We start from the raw sequence: 16,545 nt of genomic DNA on the forward strand, positions 1-16,545 counted from the left end.
TCGTGTACAATCAGGCTGTGTACAATATATCAATTTTTAAATTAATAATTGAAAGAATTATGTTAAAAATGAATATATATAATTCTGTATCACTATTCTAAAACATCCAATAATACACTCAAAAAGTCACTTTCTCAAATTAACACTCTTTACCTTTTTTCACTTTACAGAAGATTTAAATTAATTTTGATTTCCTTTCGTGTAATATTAATTTTTTGAACAAATAATCACTCCGTCTTTAATAAGTTTATTGAGATTTAGTACCGCATCATCAAAATAGATAAAGTTTTAGTTAATAACTTTTAATAAAAGTAACTTTCGTGACCGACGAAGACTGACTGGACAAGCAAGAGGAACTCGTTTCCGCAACGAGTCACGTCCTAGTAACCTACTAACGATCACTTTAGTTCCATTCACCCCACCATCAACAGGTAAGGCCCCGTGCTCCTGTTCCTGGACTCCTTTTCTGTATAGTTTTCCCTTACTCTACAACCACATTTCACAACAACGTCTCACACCTGGACTCAGATGATATACAAGTTTCATTATCTGAATGATAATAAGAAATAAGTTAGGTAAAAGGGAGTAACAGACATTTTTTTTAATTTAAGAAGCAAAGAATAACAAAAGTATAAAATTATGTTCAAAGACTGTAAACGTTCATTGATAGAAAAATCGACCACAATGTGATTTACAAATTCGTTTACAACCTGAAATTCGTATTGTGTAATGATAATAATAGTATTAATATTAATTGCATATAAACAGCGGAATTTTTTATATAATTTATTTATTATGTATACGATAATATATATTTTATCTTTCTTTAGTTTTACTCTCACAGCATAAGATATTCTGAAATATAAAAAAATTTTCTTCCCGCCATATACCTGGCATATTCCACAGAACAGAGGAAAAAAGTTAGTTGATATAAATGGTTTTTAATAATTTTATATAAATGATAAACCAACATTTTACATAAAATACTTATACATAAAAAATTTTATTGATAAATTTTTGTTTTTAATTCTTGTTTTTCTTTTGCTTTTTAAAATTGACATTTATTTTATTTTTGATATTAATATATTTTTGATATTAATATATTTTTCTTTAATTTGTTGTATTGTAAATGCTGCTTTACAGGTACAGGATTTCAGTGGGTCGGGGCTGGTAGTAGGTCGCTGTGTTATTCCTTTATTTTATTTTTTCAATTACATCTTACATACCAACCCCACGTGACCTTGGAGTTCAGAATCCAAGGTTAGCAGATTTAAGCACAATACTCTCATAAGAAACTCTCGTTTCCAGAAGTTTTCCGTAAGTCACTTCCGGAAATATTTTTATACATGGGAATAAAAATATTATTTCATAGTCCGTGTAGAAATCGCACCATTGTATGTCTGAAGTAGTATGTACACGTTTACTTTATTTGTAAAACTGTCAATTTTTCTTTAAGTTGTTTAAAGCATTTTATATTTAAATTATGCTTTTACTCCCTCACAGCAAAAAGATATCCATAAAATATCAGACTTGGACACAGGATATCTTCTTATCGACATAAGAAATATTGATGAACATGAGCGAGAAATATGAGAAATGAGCGATATTGAGAAAGACTTTATTCTTTTGTTTCTTTTTCTCATCTCGTCTCGTCTCATCTCATAAATTACTATTCTCAAATCGTTTAATATCTCAAACATTAACCTCTTGTGAGTCAAACATTTGAATATCTGATGTCAGATTTCAAAAATTGAAAATAGCGGATCGTATGTGGCAAACATCAATTTTAAATATTTACTTATTTGTTTAAACCGTTTGTGGCCCAAAAACTATTTTTTCAATTTCGTTTGATACATTTTTTTCAAATTATAATGTTTACATTCCCTTTATTAATTTAGGATTTATTTATATTATTTTATTATTTTGCAAACAAATAAAAATAAAATAAAACTTGCCAACTCTTGGAGAAAAAAGTTATTATTCTTTCCTTGAACAAAAAATTTATTTGAATCAAATATTTTTATTTACATTAAATAAATTTTATTTAAACCAATAACTTTTTTAAATGTTTTTTAAAATAACTATTCTAAGTATTTTATTTAATTTGAACTACTATCTTTATTAATGTCTTGAAAATGAAAGAGAAAACCTTCTAAGTGGAATAATAATGAAAGAAAAATTTTTTTAGATTCTATACAGTCAAGAATCTTGAAGCGAAAAGTCAAAAAAGAGAAAATTATTTTTAACTCCATAGTGAAAACATTGTGGAAAATGGATCTATCTAAAAGGAGTGTTATTTACTTTATTGTAAACATTAAAAAATGTATCTATTGCAAAAACTAAATTCAGATTAATTAATTTGTTTTTAATTTATTACCAATTTAATTTGGTATTTAATTTAAAAATAATATTACTTCCATATAATTTTGTTGTAAAAAATATAAAAATCTGCTAAATTTTTTATTCAATTATCACAAATTATTGTTAATAAACAAAGATTCACAAATTTCAAAATGAAAATAATTTAATATTTAAATAATTGGTTTTGTAAAATTAATAAATAAAATTTATTTAAAATGAATTTTATAAGAATTTAAAGAATTTGCAAATGTTTCAGTAGTGAAAACAAAATACAGTGTGCCAAAGTGATAAATTGAAAATTAAATATTCTTTAAAAAACTATATTTCATAAAATGCTTCGAAAAAGGAATTTTTATACCTACTTGTTAATAATTATAAAAATAATAAAAAACCATTTGGTATTGAATATTTTAATACTTTAATAATATAATTAATAAATAAAAAATGTTTGCATCGTGGAAAAATGATCTAAGTGAATTTGTCATTTAGATCCCTTTTCCACTGGAAAAAATAATTTATCAATTTTTTATCAAAAAATAAAGAAAATACTAGAGAAACAATTTATAGAACAGTTTTTCTCCTCTTTGGAAACATTTTAAACAACTTTTTTATCAAAAAGTATTAATAAAAGACGAGATTTTTGATTATAAGAATACATACCTACTTCATAATAATCTATCGAGATCGATGAGACATCTGAGAATCTCGTATCAATGTACATCACTAATAAGAAACTGAATAATATTAATTTTAAGTAGCTAACTACTTGCTTCATTTTTTAAATAAAATTCAATTTAAATAAAATCAACAATTTTAAAAATAATAGAATTTAACCCTTAAACCGCACCCTGGGTATGCGACACCCATATTCCAGCTTTTTACTCTAATATTTCGGTTAAATTCGTAAAAATTGAACATGTGTTGATATTAGACGGTACATTTTGTACTTTAACCCGTTGCCTGTTTCCGACCCACGGGTGGGTCGTGAAAAAGTATGGCCATAACTGTTTCCGACCCACCCGTGGGTCGTGTTCACTATCACTCAAAATAAATATAATTTGTATATAAATTGATAGATATTTTTCTTTATATCAAAATTATAAGAAATTATAAGGGTCATTAATGATATTTTAGAAAATAATTGAATAATTAGTTATAATTTAAATATATTATGCTATTTGAAAAAGTATCAGATTCCGCTGGGCAGTTTGGGACAATCATGTTGTATATTCCTCAAACAGTTAAGGGGTTAATTTATGTTTCGTGAGTGACATTAGTCTGCCAAGTGTCTTTGTGTATTTGATAACTTTATGAAGTTGACGGCAAAAAAATTCTGCTTATCTGACACCCAGTTTTTGGTTTTAGGTAATTTCAGTAGTTTTAAAAAACTCTTTTTTAATTATTAAAATTAAATAGATCATTATGAAACCTATTTTCCTTCAAAATAGATGTACTAAGCTATATAAGATAATTTTTCCAAAAGATAATATCCTATTCCAGCTTGGAGAATAAACTTAAAAGTCCCCGGGTGTCGCACACCCAGTATGCGGTTTAAGGGTTAAAAATTTTTCATTTAAATTTTTTTTTATAAAAATAAATATATTATATAAAATAGAATAATCATATATTCTGAGATAGGAAATTCAGGGAAAAGTCAGGAATTTTTATTAAAAGTAGGTACTAGAAAAATTACATTTTTAAAATTCATAAGAAAATTCTGAATTTTTGTGTCTTTTTTCTTTGACACATAAACTATGAAATTACCATGAATTCAAATACAGGACCTTCAAATTTTTATAATTCTGACAATGATTTTTTTCAAATAAATTAATTCTTAAAGAACTATCATCAAATTATTACTTAGAAATTATGTAATGGATAATTTTACTTAACCCTTAAAGCGCACACTTACGAATCCATTAAAGTCCCAGGGACTTTAAAGTGTGTTCTCCAAGCTGGAATAAGATATTATCTTTTAGGAAAATTATCTTATGTAGCTCAGTACATCTATTTTGAAGGAAAATAGGATTTATAATAATTTATTTAATCTTAACAATTAAAAAAAAGTTTTTTATAACTACTGAAATTACTTAAAACCAAAAACTGGGTGTCAGCCACTCAGAAATTTTTCACTGTCAACTTCATAAACACGGAGAAAAATGGAGTTTGAAAAACTGGGAGTCAATATTGAAAAAACAGGACTCAGTCCAGTAAAAGTACATTAATTCATTTCCATCAAGCATCTTAGGGTATTGCGTATAGTGTATAGAGGGCCTTAGTTCCAAATGTCAATGTAAAGAGCATTGAAACACAGGCGAAGATTATAAGGCGCGCTGCAGTGTGCATAGTAGAGAAACTGGACTCAGTCCCCTATTTCGAAATTTTCACAATAAGGGAACATAGGCGCGGAACCTGTCAAAATAAATGGCCGACGCGACGCGAAACGAGTGTTTCCTTTTATTCACTTCGTCAATTTTATATAAAAAAAACAAAAACCAATCATTAAAAAAAGAAAAATGTGTTAAATGCACTCTTTATATATTCATCTTCATTAATTCACAAGTTTTATTCTTCCTACATCTTCATACTTACAATTAACAACTAAATGCATCAGAAAATCTTACAATCATACGGGATTGAACACCTACCTAACCATACAACTAAATATACGCATAATTATAAATCGCACGCTTTTACATTAAGCCTCTTGGCTACGCAATCGATGAGGGAAATTTCCTATTTAAGAAACATCCCTTACCAATGAAATAAATTAGATCATGCGTGGATTTTACTTTGTAATTAATGTAAGTATGTATGTCTACAATATTCATAATATTGAATAAATAATATTGTCAACTAGTTTCAATTTGATACGGTTATTAGAATTTAATAATAAATAAATAAAAAACATTAATTTTTTCTTAACCTTTTTCAAGTTTGACTCTCCTCATGGTAAATTTGATTATTCTTTTTTTTCGGGTACAAAATAGTGAATTGACCTTGAATGAAATGTATAATTAATTATTCTCACAGCAATATTTAATAATTTAATTAACTTAACTGCTCTGCATAATAGTTGAGAGTAGTAAGAGTAAGTGAAACGGTAAGATAAGTGAACGACCATTAGTGAGAGAGAGAGAGAGAGAGAGAGAGAGAGAGAGAGAGAGAGAGAGAGAGAGAGAGAGAGAGAGAGAGAGAGAGAGAGAGAGAGAGAGAGAGAGAGAGAGAGAGAGAGAGAGAGAGAGAGAGAGAGAGAGAGAGAGAGAGAGAGAGAGAGAGAGAGAGAGAGAGAGAGAGAGAGAGAGAGAGAGAGAGAGAGAGAGAGAGAGAGAGAGAGAGAGAGAGAGAGAGAGAGAGAGAGAGAGAGAGAGAGAGAGAGAGAGAGAGAGAGAGAGAATAACTTGTGGTTTTCGAGTAGGTATCTACTTTATGTGCACGGCGTTCATTTTTCGAAAGAACTGGACTGAGTACTAGTTGTTCAATATTCGCTTCTATTATTGACTTGTGTTTTGTACATTGCCACGTTTTTTAACAATTACATGAGAAAGTAATTTCTCATTCCAATTTTTTTATACTCTTATTCCCTCTTAGACTATATAAACAGTCTTGTTTAAGCTGATGAATGGGATAACATGTGTTGAGTCCCAAAGTGTTCAGTTATGAAACTTCTAATACTATAGTGTGTACCTTTCACATATTATTCTATAAAGGAGCACTACACTGACTGCATAAATCATTTTTCCATTTTTCTCCGTGTAAGTTATAAAATACATAAAGACAATTGGGAGACTAATGTCACTCACGGAACATAAAGTTAAGTACAGAATGTACCGTCCAATAGCGATACATGTTTGATTTTTACGAATTTAAACGTAATATTAAAGTAAAAAGCTAGAATATGGGTGTATCACACCCAGGGTGCGCTTTAAGGGTTAAATATTTCAAAATTAATTGGATTTTAAAAGACTTGCGTTTACAATATTCATAAATAGATAAACTTCGAAAGGTTTTAATTTAATTTAAATTCTTTTCAAATTAGTTAAATTTTTTAATATTCATTTAATTATTAAAAATAATGGATTTATAGAAGAATTTTCTAATAAAACTTCATTTAAAAATAAATTATATTTAAAAATTTAGATATAACAATTGAATTTTAAAAGCATTAAAGCATGAATTTTTAGGAAGAATTGAAAATTGAAGAGATTTCAAATTAAAATCTTTGGAAATTTAAATTTTTTAAACTTTAGCTGACAGTTCTGTAGAATTAATTTTTGTTAAATTTAAATTTGTTTTGAAATTATTTGAAATTTTTATTTTATAATATAATTAATTGAAGAATTTCCGAATATTCGAAATTTTGTAAAATTTAACTGTAAATAAATGGATTTGAACATTCTCAAAAACATTTTTCAAAAATTTTTCAAAATAATTTATTTAGAGACGAATTTTAGTTAAAAATTGTAGAAAATAATAATTGAATTGAAATAATGAAAATAATTATGAAGAAGTTACAGTAACAATATTTTTAAAATATAAAATAATGATTTTATCACTCTGTCATCTTTAATTATTATAAAACATGAAGAAATGCATTACTCCGAGTTGAAGACCGCACGGAGTAATCGATATCTTCATGTTTTATAATAATATTCTTGTAATATATTTAATCCAAACAACCGAAACATCAAAATACAATATTCTTATAAGTTCTTGAATTTCAAAGATGTTTGAATTTGTTAGTTAGTTAGTTTTTGTGTTAGCTTTTGTTTTTTCCTTTTCAGAACACTTTGCCTGACAGCTCGAAGTTATACAGTTTTTCGATTTTTTTATTCTTCACATTTTTTTATTCTTTATGAAGAAAAAAAATTTAAAAGATAGGGGAGACTGGGGTAAACCAGCTCACTTTTCTTCAGATCGGTAAAAATCTAGAAAATTATTCTCTAAATCCAAGCTAATTTATATGACTTGAAAGCTTATTATGATTTCAACTAAAAAATAAAAAAGAGTTTTTGATTCATCTTTTTTAGTTTTACTTAGAGAAACTTTTTAATACCCCTATAGCAAATTTCGAAATCACAATTTTACAGGGTTAATCCGCTCACTTTATCTTTTCAAGACGGAACAGTTTTATTTTTTAAATATTCAAATTCGTCTTATTCCCGTCTTAAGTATGATTTATTATTGATAAACTATGAGTTCTATAAACAATTCTATAAACAACAAATTGATTTAATAAATAATGAATATAGGTTTCATGAATTACAATTATGGACTAAAATAATGTTATATTTTATTAAGAGAAAGTGAAATGTAGCTATAATTTTGGTTTTAACAAGTCATAAATTTTTTTATTGTTAAAATATAATACGTAAAATTATTTTATTCTAAATTTTAAATTTAAAAATAAGTGAGCGGCTTTACCTCGAGTGTATTCCTCACATTTCAGAATAAATTTAATTAGGTCTTTTTGAAATAAGACTAAACTATACATATATGGTCAATTCCACGTGACATTTTAGTCGACCTCTTAAAATCGGCCAAAAATATTTTTTTTCTATTCTGTGTCGAAAAAAAATAGATACGTATTTTTTTATTTTTGTTTAATTGTCCAAATTTTCGAGTTGTGAATTTTCCAAATTTTGGACTTTTAATTGTAGACCTATATTTAGTAGCTTATAAGTCTAAAAATATTGAGTTTAGGAAAAAGTTGTCGAAAAATGAAAGTTTTAGTTTTCTTTCGACTTTTAAAAAATGTAAACAAAAAATTTTTTAAAATTTTTTATTAAAAAAAATTTTTTTTTTATAAATAAATTAATTGTTTTTAACTTTGGGCCGGATTTTAAAAATTTTTTTTAAATTTATTTATACCTTATAATATAGAGAAGATTTTCCAAAAAGTCTTGAAATGGGCCTAATGTCTTAAATGAGTTTTAAAACATTTTTAAAAATTACTTGCAAGCATCACAGTGGAATTTTTTTACATTTTAACTTTTTAAAACTGTCTACAGCGTAAAATTTTTAAAAAAATTTTTTGTTTACATTTCTTAAAAGTTGAAAGAAAACTAAAACTTTTATTTCTTTACAACTTTTTTCTAAACTCAATATTTTCGGACTTATAAGCTACTGAATATAGATCTACCCCAAGTGCGAAAACCAACGCGGCCCAACACTGGCCCAGTATTGGCAAAGCTGGCATCGAGACTTGGCAGACAATATTGGCCCGACTTTGCGCCGACTCTTGTGGTGTTAACCGCGGTTGGACGTCGGCAGCCAGATCTCGGCAGACATTACTGTCCCAATATTGGCACCAAATCTCGGCAGACATTAATGGCCCATTATTGGCAGCCAGATCTCAGCAGACATTAATGGCCCAATATTGGCTGCCATTACTCCCCCAGTGTTGACAAAATTAGAAAAAAATAAAAATAATTTTTTTTTATTCAATTAACTAATTAATTTATAACATTTATACGGCTTATTTCCCTAATTTAAACGCAAACTTACAAATATTTGAAAAATTCTTACCTCTCGCGGGGATCGATACCTGAACCTGACGCTCCACAGCCTAACACTCTGACCACTCTGCTACTCTGACTTGAAGTCGAGGAAGCAAAAGGGTTCTTATAAGCTACACTACACTGGCCAATACTGTGCCATTATTCGGCCGAGCTACGTCCCAATATTGGCAATTATAATTTGCCATCATAGATACAAAATGATAGACATTAATGTGCCATTCTTGGGCCAAGCTACATCCCAATTCTGGCAATTATATTTTGCCATCAAAGATACAAAATGTTTGCCATTAAAGTGCCAACAATGAGCCATTAATGGACCGATCTTCGTCACATCACTGGCAATTGAATTTTGCCATTAAAGATTGATCAACTTTGCCGTGAATGTGCCGTTATTGGGACAAGCTACGCCCCAATACTGTCAATTATAATTTGCCATGAAAGATACAAATTTTTTGCCATTAAAGTGCCAATAATGAGCCGATCTTCGTCACAACACTGGCAGTTGTCTTTTACCATTAAAGATTGATCAACTTTGTCGTGAATGTGTCATTATTGGGCCAAGCAACGCCCCAATTCTGGCAATTATAATTTGCCATGAAAGATACAATTTTTTTGCCATTAAAGTGCCAATAATGAGCCGATCTTCGTCACAACACTGGCAGTTGTCTTTTACCATTAAAGATTGATCAACTTTGTCGTGAATGTGCCATTATTGGGCCAAGCAACGCCCCAATTCTGGCAATTATATTTTGCCATTAAAGATACAAAATTTTTGCCATTAAAGTGCCATTAATGTGCCTTTAATGGGCCAATCTTTGTCACATCATTGGCGATTGAATTTAAAAAAATTTTAATATCATAATTCATGGTATATTTTTAATATTTAATTATTATCTGAAAATTTGACTAGAATCCATTTTGAAATCAATTTTTACTACAAAATTCTACGAGAATTTAATTATTTAAATGCAAAAATAAATAATTTATTGAATAACTAAATGTTTCTTAAAATTGAATTATGAGAATTAAATTTTAAAAAACATTCATTTATTCAATAAATTTTCTTAAGGAAATAATTTGCATCATTTCTATTTCTTAATTACAATTGCTTTAAGAAAAATTCAAAGATTTTTAAAAAATGAAGGAAAAAAATGTTTATAAATTCTATTTGTCAATTGCAAATATTAATTGAAAGTGAAATTGAAAATTTCTTAATTTTTAGATAATAAAGGAAAAATTTTACTCAAAAAAAGGTTTCTGTAACATTTATTTACGAATTTCTTTAATTGTAAAATTATATGAAAACATTAATAACTTCTTTTTTAAATTAATACTTAATTAAACTTTTTCAAAAAAATTAATTCTTTAAAATTGACAGTTAAAAATATAGAAAATTCAAAGTTTCAAATATTTTAATTTGAATCCTTTTCAAGCTTATTCAATTATTTAAATACAAAATAAATAATTTATTGAATACCTGAATGTTTCTTAAATTTCAATTCTTATAAAAAATTATACCAAATTAAAATGGCATTAATGTGCCTTTAATGGGCCGATCTTCGTCACATCACTGGCAATTGAATTTTCCTATTAAAGATTGATCAACTTTGACAATAACGTGCCGTTATTGGGCCAAGCTACGCCCCAATACTGGCAATTATAATTTGCCATCAAAGATACAAAATGTTTGCCATTAAAGTGCCACTAATGTGCCATTAATGGGCCGATCTTCGTGACATCACTGGCAATTGAATTTTGCCATTAAAGATTGATCAACTTTGCCAATATTATGCCGTTACTGAGCCAAGCTACTCCCCAATACTGGTAATTATAATTTGCCATGAACGATACAAATTTTTTGCCATTAAAGTGCCAATAATGAGCCATTACTGGGCCGATGGTCGGCACATCACTGGCAATTGTCTTTTGACATTAAACATTGATAAACTTTGCCATGAATGTGCCGTTATTGGGCCGAGAGCTAGCCCAGTCTTAAAAAATTTGAAATTCTGACCATCGGCACCATCATTGGCCCAGTAATGGGACGTTTTGGTTACCAATAATGGCCCAGTAACTACTGCCAATTCTCGGCAGACATTACTGCACCAATGATGGGCCGTTTTTGCAGTCTTGGCATTTCGCACTTGGGATACAATTAAAAGACCAAAATTTGGAAAATTCACAACTCGAAAATTTGGACAATTAAACAAAAATAAAAAAATACGTATCGTTTTTTTTTTGATACAGAATAGAAAAAAAATATTTTTGGCCGATTTTAAGAGGTCGACTAAAATTTCATGTGGAATTGCCCATATATACTTCGAAGAAGCATCCAATATCAACAAAAAAAATTTGTCAAATAAATTAAGACTCAAAAATAATGATCGAAAAACTTAAAAATCCAAAAAACGTTTTTTTTCTGACACCTCTAAAAACATTTGATCGCCTCTGATTCTATGTTGAATTCATGAAACTTAACGAAAGTTTGTTAATGTAAGTTGAATGTTAAGTAATATTCACAGGATCAATATGTCCATCTTAAGTTTAGTTCATAGCGTCAAATCACTAGTGAGCGGGTTTACCCCAGTCTCCCTTATTTATTTTATAAAATATGGTAAGAAATTTTCATAATTTAGATTTATCAATAATATTTTTTGTTTATTTTTTTAAATTTTGCTTCCTCTTAAGGGGGGAAACCACATTAGAACGCTGTTTTTAACCGTTTTTCGCGAATTTTTTTTTAAGGTAAGAATTATTTTGAATGAAATAAAACATTTCCATCATGTTGTTCATATATTTAACTATAACACATTTTTTTAAGCGTTTATATAAAAAAATGTTCCAAAATTGGAGCTATTGCATATACTTAATGGGAAATCTTTGTACAATGCCAACAATGCCAAATGGCACAGGACATAACCACCCAGGCGGAAAAGTCGGACGAACTTCGGAGTTTACAACCGGCTGGGATCCGCACCCGTACAGACCGCAAGTACCGACGGTCTGTACCGATTCGGATCTGAAAAAGCAACCGGCGCGGTACAGATTATGCTCCGACTGTCGGAACCGTCTTCCCACTATTGTCAGTACTGGCTCGGTACTGGATTTCTTCCGCCGGCGGATCTTATTCTTCTGCGGCGTCGGAAGAATGACGGATATGTTGAGTCTGTACTGGCTCGGTACTGGGGCGGATCCGACTGCGGATCTCGTCATTTATTGTCACATTATAAATTAAATAATTATTACAAGTACACTGAGAGAAATGGATAGTCAGATTTTGATGTTAAAAAGATGATGTTACACGATACTATCATTATGCTACTGCCAACCATCACAGATGCTAAAAAAAATATAGTTATGCTACCCCGTACTACCAAGATGTTACTCCTGATGATATTGATGGTAACGGTGACTATCTAGATAGCTGTCTGTATACGTAGCATTAAAGATGGTCACCCTAACCACAATTATGTTACCCACTACTATAAATTTCTCTCCGTGTAATTGCATTATTTTAGAAAATAATTAATAATAAATAAATCTAATCAATATATATTAAGTAATTATTTATTGAGACTTTTTTAAAAATTAAATAATTAAAAAAATTCGTTATTAATTAATATTATATATTATTAATTAACATTAATATTATTGAGAATTAATAATAAATTATTTATATTAATAATAATATTAATTAATAATATCTCAATAATAATTGAATACTTGTTTCTCAATATAATAATATTGAAGGTAATGATATTAATAATTTTAATTAATATCTTAATAATAATAAATTTATTGTTATTGATATATTATTAATTAATATTAATATTGATAATTTATTATTAATTCTCAATAATATTAATGTTAATTAATAATATCTTAATAATAATAAATTTATTATTATTGAGATATTAATTAAAATTATTAATATTATTACGTTCAATATTATTATATTGAAAAACAATTATTCAATATATATATTATATAATAATAAAAATATAACAAGTTTCTTTTTTAACGAAACATTGAAATAGTCCTAAATATACATTCAATAAAGTATTGAAAATATAGCGGCATCATTGACGCGTAGTAATTCTGCAAGTTTTATTTGAGCTAGTGACACTTAAGAGTATTTAAGATTTGAGAGTCCCATGCGAGCATAGCATAGTGGTAAGCGTGCGAGATTTCGGTGCGTAAATATTCGGTTAGGCGTAGGTTCGTACCCCCAAGCGTTAGGATTTTTCAAATGTCTATGTAATAAAAAATTGCGTTTAAGTGTATAAAAAAATGTGTAAAGTGAACTGTCAATGAATTGTCATTGGTATTTATCTTTTGCAATTAATTATTATTTTTTGTATTGATATTTGTTGAAATTATCATTTGGATCCGACCCGGTTGTCAGTCGGTAGAATGCCAGCCCTCAGCTGGCTATTAAATGAAAAATCCGCGGTCGGTAGACTGCCAGATCCCAGCCGGTTGAATTATACACGGAACGGCTTCTCCCGGCCGGTCAGCGGGCGGTAGAATGCCAGTTCCGAGCCGGTTGCCAGCGCGCTCCTGGCCTAGTCACTATTCGGTAGAATGCCCGTTCACATTCGGTTGGCAGGCGGTTCCGAGCCAGTACAGTTACACCGGCGTCAGTACGGGCTAGGATCCGCGCCGGTTGGAAATTTCCGCCTGGGCATTTGTTCTTCCAGCATTTTGCCAAGTCTTGGCAGGGTAATCTTGGTGCAGGACAGAATAAATGGTTCCGCCACAGTTATGCCAAACCTTGTCAGGAAAATCTTGGCACAGTACAGAATAAATTTTTTCGCCATAGTAATGCCAAATCTTGGCAAGTAAACTTCGGCTTAGTAGGGTAATGTCACATTGAGTGGGCCGCCACTCTTTGAGTGGACCACCTGAATTTTTAAGTTATCTGACAGCGGAAACGTGAAATAAATAAAACGAATAGCAGCACCGCACCTAGAAACCGTAAGAATTTATGTTCCGCGATAATAATATACGTTATCGTTTGATGTAACGCATTTTTAAGAACACAAACCAAAAAAGAAGTCGCTCTTACAATGAGTAAAGTGATTCGGAAGTGTAAAAGTAGTGTAAAATTTAAGTTTTAAAAGGTAACTTATTTTTTTCCTACTACTTTGAACATTGAAATTGATTGTCTTAGTTTAATTAAGTAATAATTTTGACTCAAAAAAAATGTTGGTGTCTGCTATAAAAAGTTGCATGTCACCATGAGTGGACCACTGTTTATAACCATGAGTGGACTGCCTGTTTTTTATATTTTTAATGTCAGTTTACTATTTTTATAGAAATAAATTGACAATAAATTGGTTTGAAACTGTTTTATGTTCTTTATTAATTTTTTTGTGATTTTGATGTGATATGTGCCAAAATTATTGAAAATGGTTTTACTTGTAAACATTGCGACACAAACATGATCTGAAGCTGCATAAGCGTAAATTTTGTTTCAATATATCAGAAATATTAAATACATTAAAGAATTAAGAATAACTTTTACAATTTTTTAAGAGTGGTCCACTCAAGGTTGCACTTTTTTCATTCCTTAAAAATGAGCTATTTTTTTAAAGTCAATTGTTTTTCCCAAATAAAAAAAACCAAAGCTATTATGGTATAAACACTTAACTAGGGATGTAATCTAAAGCTTGGAATAGAAACCTCCGATTAATTTGCTGTCATAAAGAATTTTTAAAGAAAAAAGCTAAGGCGGTCCACTCAAGGTGACATAACCTTACTGTAAATATGTTTTTAAGAACTTAATTTAAAAATTCATAAATTGAATAATTTTTTTGTTAATTATTCACTTAAAAAAAATTCAATACGAAATTAACAATTTATCGTTAGTTAAAATATTTGTAGTCATATTCTTATATTAACTAAATTTTTAGCAATATGAATTAAAATTGTAAAGTTGAATATACTTTTTATTTTTTAAGATAGTTGAAATGACTTTTGTTGAATTTACTTTGTACTTGATTTTGATAACTAGTGAGAGGTGGTAAAGCGAACTTCATTGGACAAGTTAAACAAATTTAATAAAATTAACACAAGCTTCTTGGTGTTAGATATGAATTAATTATTTATTCAATTTATTATTAAAAATGATAATTTTGTTATAAAGAATTTCGACAACTTAGATATTTAACTTAATCTCATCTTTAATGTACATTGACTAAAATTGAAATAATTCATTCTCAAATAACGTTATATTCTTCGTTAAATAAAATAAAATAAAATAAGTTCATTGATTTAAATAAAGGTAGTGGACACTTTTCTTAAGTCCACTATTATTCAGCGTCTCCGAGTAGACGGTATTTATAAAGAATAGAATGTAAAGGATGAAAAATACACTCAGCAAAAAAAACATATAAGCAATTACAATAACATTAAGTTTATTCTGTATTAATGAATTGGTTGATGAGTACAATAATATTTTTTCGATACAAAAGATTGATTCCTCTAAACTTCATATATTTGAAGTTTTATTTTATAATATAATTTATTTCTTTCCCATTATTGAATTTTATTTTACATTAATTTTATTCCCAGTAAACAAAACAACTTGTTTTATGAATTAGTGTCTCCTTAATTGAAAGCGTATATTGATAATGTATTTGTGTATTTATTTAATGTGTTTATATATATATATATATATATATATATAAGTACAAATGGTAATAACTCGACTCACCAAGTTTATATTTATGTCAATTTGATAGTAAGAAAATGTTGAGTCAGGTGTCTTATGATCCACACCTGTTATAAGATAGTGACCCTTTTTGTCTTGTATATTCCTTCGTTTATTTTTTTAATATCCGTATTGCACCTTTTTTCCTCAATGAATAATAACTTTTTTTATGTGATAAATCCTTGCTGATATTATTTTCTTTCGTTTGAATTTTTATATACCTTAACTCAAAACTTAAATTTCGGGGTCACCGAACTTAAATTCGAATTAAAGTTAATTAACACAAAAATTTGTATATCTCAACAAAACATATAACGACTCTGAACACTGCTTTAAAATTCACTCTTTAAATTTGACTTTTGTTATCAAATATTGATAATAGAAATTATTAATGACTGTTAAAATTTATATTGAAATTATTTAAAAAAAATGGACACTTTTCTTTCAATTTGCAATCAATTAAAATAAGAAAAACTCCACTTTGGAGTTTAATACGAAATCAATCAAAATTAATTTGACTGTCTCATAAGAGACGTCAATCAAGAACTGACTCGATTTTTGCTTTTCATTATTGATCACACCCTGAAATCATATAGAATATCAATAGTGGGGAGGGCTGTTGCACACAGCTCATTGAACTTCTTTTGTTGCCAGGCAAGCTTTTAGCAAGCTTGCAAATTCCTGCGGTGGCGTGATATGAGTTCAATGATCTTTTTCCTCACTTTCCATATGTTGGTGTGTGTTGTTTCTTAATATTGGTGATATACATTCCAAAGTCTTTATTAAATTGATTGTTTTGAAATACAAAAATTTGCAACATGTGCTTTGTCCATTACTTTCGAGACAATTTCAAAATATAAATTTATTATTTAAAACATGAATAGAACAAATAGGTAACTATCTATTCAGAAAACTACATAATCAATTTGATGTGTTATAGGTGTATCG

The 16,545-nt window shown here is 28.6% G+C and overlaps 1 protein-coding gene across 4 annotated transcripts in view; it reads right to left on the reverse strand.

Annotated features, from left to right (window-relative positions):
• Positions 1-15,773, reverse strand: part of LOC122503118 — a 111,286-nt gene extending 95,513 nt beyond the window's left edge. For 2 of the 4 annotated variants that reach the window (XM_043613555.1, XM_043613554.1), the window contains exon 1: positions 154-395. The gene's annotated coding sequence lies outside the window, so the exon portion shown is untranslated. Of the gene's footprint in view, positions 1-153; positions 398-15,600 lie in introns of those variants that run through there. The other 2 variants (XM_043613556.1, XM_043613557.1) reach the window with 2 other exon arrangements.
• Between the last annotated feature and the right edge of the window lie 772 nt (positions 15,774-16,545).

Source organism: Leptopilina heterotoma, unplaced genomic scaffold (assembly GCF_015476425.1).
Source record: "Leptopilina heterotoma isolate Lh14 unplaced genomic scaffold, ASM1547642v1 Lhet_245, whole genome shotgun sequence".
In the NCBI taxonomy this organism is placed as follows: Eukaryota; Metazoa; Arthropoda; class Insecta; order Hymenoptera; family Figitidae; genus Leptopilina; species Leptopilina heterotoma.